Raw genomic sequence first — 8,840 nt, forward strand, 5'->3', positions numbered from 1 at the left:
TGAGAATAAATATTCTGGTTCATACATAAGCCTCAGAGTTTTGTGAGTCAGTCCCTTGAATTTGATCTCTTCTAGGTGCTCTGACAAGGTCTGAAGTCCAGAAGTTAAAAAGCTAAGAACCCAGAGACTAGATTGAGATTACTTGAGTCAAGTCATGTTGCTTATAGAAGACCTGCCTAAGTGAATTCTCCGGATAACATGACATATCTATCTCATCTCCTAACAATGGCAGGAACTCATATTTACTTTACGACTCCTCTGTGTTAAGTACTATGCTGGTCACTTTAAATATTATCTTATTTTGTCTTAACAACTCAAGAAGGTATTATTTAGCCCCGTTTACAAATGAAATAAAAACACACAAAACTGAGGTTCAAAGAGGCTAAGTAATCTGCCTAAGACTAAACAGCTAATATTTAATTTAACATCTATCCAGGGCTGTCAGACTTCAAAAATATGGCTTTTTCAGCTGGGTGTGGTGGCTCACACCTGTAATCCCAGCACTTCTGGAGGCCGAGGTAGAAGGATGGTTTGAGACCAGCAGTTTGCAACAATCCTGGGCAACATGGTGAAGACCCTCTCTCTCTCTCTATGAAAAAAAAAAAAAATTAGTCTAGCATAGTGGCACGTGCCTGTAGTCCCAGCTACTCATGAGGCTGAGGTGGGAGGATCGATTAAGCCTGGGAGGTCAAGGTTGCAGTGAGCTGTGATTGCGCCACTACACTCTAGCTTGGGCGACACACTACACTCTAGCCTGGGCGACAGAGCAAGACCCTATGTCAAAGAAAAAAAAAAAGGCTCTTTCCACTATACCAAATTACCTCCGTTCATTGTTGGAAAGCTATAAGGTTTTTCCTTACATTACACCAAAATAACACTTGCCCTTTGGCCCTAGTTATTTGTACCTCTTGTATTTCTTGTCTCTATTTGTAGTTCCTTGAGTGAACATAGCTTTTACTTTTCCTTCTGAATACATAAAAACAGACTTGAGAAAATTAACTAATGTCCTATTCATCTTTTTGACCTTCTAACAACATGTAGTATCCTGCAAACAAAGTATCAAATCTTGTTTTTTTCAATTAACAAAATGAGAACTATAGACTATAGAAAGCCGGCTGTCAAAACCATAGGGAAGAATTCCTTTAGTATGAGTAGAAGTGAATAAACATAAAAAGGGAAATGTATTTTGTTAGTGATCAAAAGAACAGGTGCATTAGTTGGTGATCAAAATAACCAGTCCCCCCTGTAAAGGGGGACTGGTTTTAAAGGGCATTAGTGTTTCAAGTAAGTAGGATGGTGCTCAGAGCAAGATTAGTCCCTGTGGAGGAGATGAGTGCAGTCCAGGGAAACCTGCAGACTGGTAAATAAAGCAAACAGCCAGGAAGAGAAAGAAGATTGTCTCTGAAAGATTGTCCAAGGCTTGGCCCTGACATAACAGATGCTAAGTACATGACATGTTGCTTAATGATGGAGATCCGTCCTGAGAAATGTGTCATTAGGTGATTTCGTCATTGTGTGAACATTGTAGAGTGAATTGACACAAAACTCAGTGATACAGCCTACTACACACCTAGGTTACATGCTATAGTCTATTGCTCATAGGCTACAAACCTGTGCAGCAAGTTACTGTACTGAACACTGTAGGCAACTGTAACACAATGGGAAGTATTTATGTATCTAAACATAGAAAAGGTACAGTAAAAATATATTATAAAAGATAAAAACTGGTACACCTATATAGGGCACTTACTGTGAATGGAGCTTGCGGGACTAGAAGTTGCTCTGGATGAGTCAGTGGGTGAGCGGTGAGTGAATGTGAAGTCCTAGGACATGACAGTACACTACTGTAGACTTTACAAACACTGTACGCTTAGGCTACACTGAGTGTATTTTTAAATTTTCTCTTTAATAATAAATTAATCTCTGCTTACTATAACTTTTTTACTTTATAAACATTTTGATTTTTAAGAACTTTTGACTCTTCTAACACTTAGCTTAAAACACAAACACATTGTATAGTTATACAAAAATATTTTCTTTCCTTGTATCCTTATCTATATGTTTTCTCTTTTTAAAAATTTTTTATTTTTACCTTTTAAGCTTTTCTTTAAAAAAAACAAAAAAAAACAAAAAAAAACTAAGACGCAAGCACACACATTAGCCTAGGCCTACACAGGGTCAGGATCATCAGTATCACTGTCTTCCACCTCCACATCTTGTCCCACTGGAAGGTGTTCAGGGGCAATAACATGTATGGAGCTGTCATCTACTACGATAACAATGCCTTTTCCAGAATACTTTCTGACAGATCTGCCTAAAGCTGTTTTGCAGTTAACTTTTTTTTTTTAAAGTAGACAGAGTACACTGTAAAATAATGATTAAAAGTATAGCATAATAAATACATAAACCAGTAACATAGTCATTTATTATCATTATCAGGTATTATATGTTGATATAGTTTGGAGGCTGACCCCACCCAAATCTCATGTTGAATTGTAATCCCCAGTGTTGGAGGTGGGGCCTGATGGGAGGTGACTGGATCACAGGAGTGAGTTTCTCCTGAATGGTTTATTACCATCCTCTTGGTACTATCCTCAAAATAGTATGTCACTTCTGGTCATTAAGTGTATGGCACCTCCCGCCCTTCTCTTGCTTTCACCATGTGATGTGCCTGCTCCCCCTTTGCCTTCTTCCATGATTGGAAGCTTCTTGAGGCCTTCTCAGAAGCAGATGCTGCTATGCCTCCTGTGCAGCCTGCAGAACCATGAGCCAATTAAAGCTCTTTCTTTATAAATTACTCAGTCTCAGGTATTTCTTCACAGCAACAGAAGAATGGCCTGCCACATATGTACTGTATGTAATTGTATATGCTATGCTTTTATACAACTGGCAGTCAGTAGGTTTGTTTATAACAGCACCACCATGAACACTTAAGTAATGCATTGCCCTACAACTCTAATGTCACTAGGCAATAGGAATTTGTCAGCTCCGTTATAATCTTATGGAACCAACCTAGTATATGTGGTCTGAAATGTCATTATGAGGCACATGACTGTATATGGACTAATTCTAGCACTTACTGATTTGTGAAACAAAAGCTTCACAAAAAATTTCTTGTCCAAGTTCAAAAACTAAAACTAGACTGGACCTTTTAGTACACAAAGGCAAAAGCCAAGGCCTGATATACACATACTAGAGAAGTCAATTATTCTTTTTTTTGAGACAGGGTCTGACTCTGTCACCCAGGCTGGAGTGTAGTGTCCCAATCATAGCCCACTGCAGTCTCAACCTCTCAAGTTCAAGCAATCCTCCCACCTCAGTCTCCTGAGTAACTGGGACTACAAACATGCAACACCCCACCTGGCTAATTTTTTAATTTTTCTGTAGAGATGGGGGTCTCATTATGTTGTCCAGGCTGGTCTTCAATTCCTAAGCTCAAGCAATCCTTTCGCTTTGACCCCCCAAAGGCCTAGGATTATAGGCATGAGCCACTACGCGTGGCCTCAGTTATTCTTTAGGAGACTGTTTTATAAGGAGATCTATTCATTTTCCCATATAGTAGATTGATTGATGGGTTGAATTAGAAAATAGACAATGGTGTCCATTTGCCCTTTCTGTTAATACAGATAAAAAGCTACAAAACTTGCAAATCTATTGTTTTCCCTGTTTTATCCTCAGGGTGCTCAAAAGAAGACTGAATTCTTGAAGTGGCATCTTTGCTTTACAGCAGTGGTTCTCCCAGGGGACATTTGGCAATGTCTGGAGATATTTTTGGTTGTCACAACTAGGTGTAGTAGGTATTACTGGCATTTAATAGGTAGAGATTAGGGATGCTGCTTAATATCCTACAATGAGCAGGCTAGCTACCCCACAACGAAGAATCATCTGGCCCAAAATGTCAATAGTGCCAGGGTTGAGAAGCCCTGGTCGACAGGTACCATCAACATCAATCCAAGCCATCACCAAGATAAACTGTTTGGGTAGAATTAAATACTTAAAGCTGAGAAATGAGTTCAACAACAACAATAATAAAAATAGCAGCTGCCATTAATTATCACATGCTAAATAGGCCAAACCCAAGCTAAGTATTAGCTCTATAATATCTCGTTTAATTCTTATGAAAATCTTGTGGGATATTATTATTCCTATTTTGCAGCGATTATTATTCTACTTTTTGTGTATGGCAGAGGTATTTAAAGACAACTTTAGTGACAGCATAGGGTAATAATCTGGGGATAGAGAATCTAAGACCTGAAGACACAGCATGATGAGAGAGGCAGAAACTGTAAGAGCTGTGTTCAGGACAGTCCTTGGGGTGGGCATTAGGCACCCACTCTCACTTCCAACTCTGACACTTCCTTATAAGAGCCAGCGAAGCAGTAAAATGGCAGATCCAACATGTTTCTTGATTACTGAATAAAAAGGAAGAAACTATTTATAGACAGATAATGTAGGCAAAAGGCAAAGATAAATAGATAAAATACGGTGATAAACAAGCAATGCACAATTTAATCTTTAAGATCATCATAAAGATGATTCCAGCATCTTTATGGTACAATGGGAAAATACAAGCCTTAGGGAAAAGGTGACTTGCTTAAGGTAATAAGGTAATAAGGTAATACAGCCATACCCGTGAAAATGAAAGAATAGCACTGTGGGCTGAAAACCAGAGGAACTTTCTCCAAAATGATACATCATTTTAGCTTAGATTTAGAAAGGGTTAAGAGGGTCCCACCTTTCTCTTTAGGAATAGATATTTTCTTACAAAGCTAAGTGCCATTATCACACCTGTCAAGATTAACAATAAGCTGGTTTGTTAAATCAGGATCCAAACACACTATGTCTCTTAAGTGTCTTATAATCTAGAGCAGTCTCTCTCCCTTTTTTACCTTCATAACATTGACTTACAACAGTAACTGGGTCAGCTGCTTTGTAAAATGTCCTACATTCTGGATTTGTCTATTTACTTCCTTAAGTTGTAATCTGACTTACTCCTTTATCCCTTATATTTGCTGCAAGTGAAAGTAGCTTTAGAGATTCAGGTTTCACTTTTCTTTTTTTTTAGCAAGGATACTTCATGGAGGGTAACATCAGGAGACACATGTCTGCCTTGTCCCACTTTTAGTGATGCTAAGAGTTATCAGAGGGTTTAAATGGTAACAGCCTCAGCTCTCTATCAACTTTTCATCTAAAGATTTGATAGTCATTCCTTGAATCAATTATTTCATGAGGGGCTGTAAGTGGTGATTTTCTAATGCTACTGGTCCAACTACATTTATTAGTTGGAATTCTTCTCTCACCAACTAAACCTATTTTGATACTCTGAACTACACTTTATACAGGAAAAGTAGGATAACAATTTAATTCTTTCCTTTTTTTACCTTCCAATTTTCAAAATAAAGTACTGGTGCCTTAGTTACATCAGTAACTGATGTAGAGTTTATTTCCAACTAAATTTAACAGACACCAAAACTGAAATACATATTTACAAAACATTTAAACAAAGGAGAGGAGAGATTCTGTGAGCAATCCAACTAACATACAAAGGGTATAAGCCAGTACTTCCGATTTGTCCAGTGATGTATTAATAAAAGTCCAGTTGGCCACGGTAGCTCACACCTGTAATCCCAGCACTTTGGGAGGCTGAGGCAGGCGGATCACAAGGTCAGGAGTTCGAGACCATCCTGGCTAACATGGCGAAAACCTGTCTCTACTAAAAATACAAAAAATTAGCCGGGCGTGGTGGCGGGCGCCTGTAGTCCCAGCTACTCGGGAGGCTGAGGCAGGTGAATCACTTGAACCCGGGAGGCGGAGGTTGCAGTGAGCTGAGATCACGCCACTGCACTCCAGCCTGGGCAACAGAGCGAGACTCCATCTCAAAAAAAAAAAAAAAAAAAAAAAAAAAAAAGTCCAAAGACCTGGGACAACCACAAAATCCTCAGAGGGAAAGGACTGTCTGGTCAAGTTTTTTGCTCCTGTGGTAAGTCAACAGAAAGATCTGTCCAAAGCTTTCAGGTCTCTGCAAAATGAATAATAAGCTGCCTTTACTCTAAACATGATCAGAAGGCAAATCTCAAACTGAGGTCTGACCTTTTAAAAAAACTATACTAAGCGAGTTAACTCAATAGCTAAAATTGTCTGTGAATACCATAAATTAATTGGAATATTCACATAGATGGTTCTGCTATGAATAAGAAATCTTTTTCTTCAATGAAATGAGCTGGAGAAAACTGCTGGCTATAATGTTAATTTCAGAAAAAATTAAGGTGAAAAATACTAAGAGTCATCGTATCATGATAAAATCACAGTGAGTAGCAGAAAACCAGAGTGAATGCATAAACCACAAAAAAAATTGGATATACAAAACAAGAACCATTAAAAATGTATTCAGAAACTATCACAAATGTAATGGTAGTAGTAGATTTTCATCCCCATCAAGCAGACACAAATGAAAACAAGTGAATTTTAAAAACATAAATTTGGTAAAAATTCATGGTGTGGCAGTGTTTGCTTAAAAAAGCAAATGGAGAGATTTTTTTCACGTGTTCACTTCTAAAATCTTTTAAAATGTATTTAAAGAAGTAAACATCTTTATGCTACTTTACTGAGATATAGCAAACCTGGCATCTGCCCTGCCACAATAGCCCCTGCAGCTGAGCTGGCCATATTTCTGCATCCCCATCTTCTCACCTTCCCATATAAGGGTACTTACCCCAAGGACAGTTAATCCATGGCCACGAACCTATATCCTGGTTAGAAAAGATAATCTGTACCAAATAAGACGTCTTGGGAGTCTGAACTGAAAACAGGGAACAACTTGAGCAGTTAATAGTAGGACAGAAAGAAACGACATGGAATGTGGTGGAGCCATATTAATAGCAGAGAACCAGAGAGAAGATCCTGCTATGAGCTCTTAAGCGGTCATGAATCCAGAGCTCCTTTCCAGCTCTGGTCTTCAGGGTTGTCCTATGGCAGCTCCAGGTGTCCCTGTTATCCTGTTCTTATTATTCCATAGACATCCACATAAGTTTGCTAGGGCTGCTGTAACACAGTACCACAGACTAGATGAACTTAACCAAAAGAAATTTATTTTCTCACAGTTCTGGAGGCTGGAAGTCCAAGATCAAGGTATCAGCATGGCTGGTTCTTTCTGAGGGCCATGAGGGAAGGATTTGTTTCAGGCATCCTAGGCTTGTAAATAGCTGTCTTCTCCCTCTATACATGTCACGTACATGACATTTCCTCTTCTAAGGACATCACTCATATCAGATTAGAACCCAACCTAATGACCTCTTTTTAATATAATTACCTCTTTAAAGACCTTATCTCCAAATATTGTCACACTCTGAGGTATGGGAGCGCGGTTAGGACTTCAAGATACATTTTTTTTTTTTTTGAGACGGAGTCTCGCTCTGTTGCCGAGGCTGGAGTGCAGTGGCGCAATCTCGGCTCACTGCAAGCTCTGCCTCCCGGGTTCACGCCATTCTCCTGCCTCGGCCTCCTGAGTGGCTGGGACTACAGGCGCCCGCCACTACACCCGGCTAATTTTTTGTATTTTTTAGTAGAGACAGGGTTTCACTGTGTTAGCCAGGATAGTCTCGATCTCCTGACCTCGTGATCCGCCCGCCTCGGCCTCCCAGAGTGCTGGGATTACAGGCGTGAGCCACCATGCCCAGCCTCAAGATACATTTTTGAGGAGACATAATTCAGCTCAAAACAATAGCTTTAAAATAATCTCCTCTTGATTTAAGCTAGCTTAAGTGAGCCTCAGTTGTCTGTAACCAAATAGTTCTTACCAAAATAGCTACATTTTCTGGTCTTCCATTATTATTTGAGACAGGTTCTTTCTGTCACCCGAGCTGGAGCACAGTGGTACAATCATAGCTCATGTAGCCTGGAACTACTGAGTTCAAGTGATCCTCCTGCCTCAGCCTTCCGAGTAGCTGGGGACTTCAGGTGCACATCACCACACCAGGCTAATTTTTAAATTTTTGTAGATATAGGGTCTCCCTGTATTGCCCTGGCTGATCTCAAACTCCTGGCCTCAAGGGATCCTCCCCGTTCAGCCTTTCAAAGTGCTGGGATAATAGGCGTAAGCTACCACGCCCAGCCACTTCTATTATTATTATTATTTTTTTTTTTTTTTTTTTTGAGACACAGTCTTGCTCTGTCACCCAGGCTGGAGTGCAGCAGCGCCATCTTGGCTCACTGCAACCTCCGCCTCCCGGGTTCAAGCGATTCACCTGCCTCAGCCTCCCGAGTAGCTGGGACTACAGGTGCACGCCACTACACCCAGCTAATTTTTGGATTTTTAGTAGAGACAGGATTTCACCATGTTGGCCAGGATGGTCTCAAACGCCTGACCTCAGGTGATCCACCCACCTCGGCCTCCCAAAGTGCTGGGATTACAGGCATGAGCCACCGCGCCTGGCCTATTACTTTTAAACTATTTATATGTTTCTTTCAAGCATCCCAATATTTTAAGTTGCAAGAGAGCAGTAACATTTTAATAGTTCATTGAATTCTGCCTCCACAGACCTAGCACCCTACAAACAATTGGCACAGAAAACAAAAGGCACAGTGAAGATTTCTGAGGTAGATGTTGTGGTGTACCATCCAGACCCCTCTTTAGAACTGAAGCATTCAGCTAGGGAGTGTTGGCTGCTGACAGTTCACAGCTAAGTCTTATCCCAAGAACTGCCAACAGAGCCACCTCACCCAAGGTAATGCCCCCTCCTAGGAGGTGGCCTGCATCCAATGATGCAGACCTCTAAGAGCGCATCCTTCTTAGCTCAGTACAGAAAATCTCTGAGGGCCACCTCAGCTCCAGAGAAACTTGT

The 8,840-nt window shown here is 40.3% G+C and overlaps 1 protein-coding gene across 17 annotated transcripts in view; it reads right to left on the reverse strand.

Annotated features, from left to right (window-relative positions):
- SH3D19 (SH3 domain containing 19) overlaps positions 1–8,840 on the reverse strand; it is a 202,644-nt gene that overhangs the window by 144,678 nt on the left and 49,126 nt on the right. The window lies entirely within an intron of this gene.

This window comes from Pongo abelii, chromosome 3, assembly GCF_028885655.2.
Source record: "Pongo abelii isolate AG06213 chromosome 3, NHGRI_mPonAbe1-v2.0_pri, whole genome shotgun sequence".
Classification (NCBI taxonomy): domain Eukaryota; kingdom Metazoa; phylum Chordata; class Mammalia; order Primates; family Hominidae; genus Pongo; species Pongo abelii.